A 3218-nucleotide genomic window follows, 5' to 3' on the forward strand; every position below is an offset into this window, starting at 1 on the left:
CACGGTCGACAACTTTGTCTTTCTTTCTTGCCCCTAAATAATTACTTACCTCCCCTCTTTTTTTTTTTTTTTTGGCAAGACTGTCAAGCTAGCTGTGGCGGAGAGATACAGTTCCGGTTATACCTTTTCAGAATTAAGTAATAACTGGCAACTGATATATTTAAAAGGTCACACTATGTGACACGATTCGTATTAGAACTTTTGTTTCATCTCGCGGTGAATATTATATTCATGTTTGAGGTTCAAATACAGTTTTTTACTTAGAGATTCCCAAATGGTTGTTGATTTGTCTCCTTTTTAAAAGCCGCCATATGCGATGCTTTTATTTTGAAGGGGGAATCACTGAACGACTGTTACTTTGTGTTCCGTCGGGTCCTTCAGATTGACGCGTCACTGGCTCCTTTATCAGTCAGCGGCGGCTCGTTTCCCCCCACAGGGCCGGGACACCTTTCCACCAGCCATGACTGTCTCGTCATTCATACCCAAAACTCCCCCTGAGGATGAGCACACTCCGCTAAGACCTGCTTTAAATATACTAATAGCAACAAGTACATGTTATGTATTATAATGAAAATATACTTAAAGTACAAACAGTGAAAGTATGGCCTAGTCATGTCGAAAAACAATAGCCTACACATTATATAACTGGCTTATTAGTGATGCATTAAGGTGTAGCCATCACTAATGTTGCCTATTGGCAATACTGCAAGCTTAATCCATTATAATATGTCAGAATGTATTAGTTAATTTACTATTTGGGAGTTTTCTTTAAATAACTAAACTCTGCCAAGTAGGTGTATTGGATTGAAAAGTACAATAGTCCTACTTAGTTGTCCTAAATTTGAGTTGAAATATAAATATAAACATTCAAGTACAAGTACCTCATTGTGCTTAAGTGCAGACCCTGGGAATAATACTTAGTGTTGATATTAGATGACTGTAAAATACAACAATTAGAAACAGATATACTATATTTGACTGTTTGATGCAAGACAAAAAGAAAGAAAAAAATCTGAAATAACAGTAAAGTAAATTTAGATTGTTCACAATAAAATATGGAGGGAGGAACAATTTGACTTTTTATACCTGTACTTCAATATTTCTAAAACCCTTTTAACCATGAGGTTTATTTTTTATTATGACTGTGCACTGGATGCAGATGTCTGTGGTTTGGCACAAGCTTAAACCTGGGGCCGGTCACCAAGCCAAACCACCGCTGTAAACAATTCAGGTTTCAGAAAAGCCATTATTTGGGTTTTTCCTCCTATAAGTGCAACCTCCAAATCACAACTAAAACCGAGTTGGCTGCTGCAGTAGTTCTGTTCAATTGTGTGTTGTGCAACATCTGAATAGGCTATAACGTTTTAAACCAGCTGTGGAAAGTACAGTAACTCAAGTTATGTGAGGACAACTTTGAGCCAGGTCATTATTTCACGTTCATATTTTAATGTTCTTCTATTCTGAGTAACAAAGAAATATTGTAAATGTTTTACTCCATTTAATTGACACTTAAATTGATCAGTTGTTTTGCAAATTAAGATATCCCACACAAAAACACATTGTAATCTTATTAAATATTACATCCTTGAAGATGAATCTGCCAAACAGTAAATAGATTAGTTGGAATGCTGCCCACTAAAAATTAATAACTAATAATTGGACGTATGTAATAACATACTACACCTCTCATATACTGAGCTCTATTATAAAAGCATTGTAATTAAATTATTCTAACAGTATCACTACTTTAAGTTCAATTAAATATGTTGATACTTCCTACTTAAAAAAAAAAAAATCCGTCGCTTTCGGCCACGGCACTACTTTCTCGTTCCACCAGCCTGTGGAATGTGCGCAGGGACACCGGGGGAGTGATGCGGTGGGTGAATTTTTTCGGCGTGTCTGAGTTCTCCAAGGAAGATACAGAGTAAACATCCCGCTACTATTTCAGGTCCGGTCGGCGTCAGTCAGCCCCGATTCCGGCCGTGTTGTGGCAGTTAGTTGACACACCTAAACACACAAAGGCCCCCGATAAAGAAACGGCGTGTTTTAACAGTCCCGTCGGCTCTCTGTGTGCCCCCCCCCCCCCTCTCCACAGAGGAGCCTTTTCGCGGCCCCTGCGGTTCACCGGAGTCCCTGCAGCAGACTGACGTTTACCTTCACAGGCTGCGAGTGGGAACTTGCCTGAAAAGCTAACAGAGAAATTCTTCTGGGCTTAGTAGCGGAGCACTTCATACAAAAACAATACTTTGAAGAGCATGGCGGCTGTGCTGCAGTCCTGTCTCCGGGCCCAATATATATCCAGAAACACGAGGTCAACTCACCGTCTGTCTCAACCTGTCCCCTCCTTGTGTGTGTGTATGTACTTTTTGCAAAGACTACGCAAACACCACAAAGGTGCAATTATGTTTTCTGGCAAAATGTGACGCTTTCTTTGTGTGTGAGTAATTTCAGTAGAAATATCGTAGAAATAATAGTAAATAAAAAGCACCCTTCATTCAAACAAATTCCATTTGAGAGAAAGTCACAAGATTAATCAGGATGGAGCACGAGGGAAACAAATAGAGACTAGTTTTTCTCCCCAGGTGTTTATTGTGGACCTCTCCAGACCTCTAAAAAAAGCCCTGACAATCACACTGTGCAAAGACAGATAGCCCCGATGACATGTCGCTATGACGTCACCAGACGTTTTGTCTATACTCGACAAAACTCACCCACAGCCTCAGGAGACGTTATTCAGCTGTTGGCTGAAAACTATTCCTCGTGACGAGTCACCTGACTTTGACACTAACACGAGAGCTCATTTTAATGTGTTTATACAATCTCAGATTGAGTATTTCCTTTCCACTAAAGCTTGCAGGTCATGAGCACCTGGCTCACAGCAATGCAGTTTATATATTTAATTACAGGTATGCTTTACATTAAAGAGAAACTAACTGCTACCCTGAATGCAATGTATCATCATGTACAGTGGCAGAATAAACATAGATATTGTAGTGCTGTGTTGTTTTTGTATAGTTTGTCTATTGTAGAAAGAAAAAATAAGAGAAAAAACTGTTTTAACAACAACAAACCTTTTGCTAAATAAATATGAAAAAACAATATATACATATATAGTCACTCAGTTTTCTTTTCTTTTCTTTTGATCATAAAACCCCCCTTTGCAGTCACAAAATAGTGACAATAAAGACACTTTAGCCCCACCTGGTGGCCAACCCGGA

Source organism: Pseudoliparis swirei, chromosome 21, assembly GCF_029220125.1.
Source record: "Pseudoliparis swirei isolate HS2019 ecotype Mariana Trench chromosome 21, NWPU_hadal_v1, whole genome shotgun sequence".
NCBI lineage: Eukaryota > Metazoa > Chordata > Actinopteri > Perciformes > Liparidae > Pseudoliparis > Pseudoliparis swirei.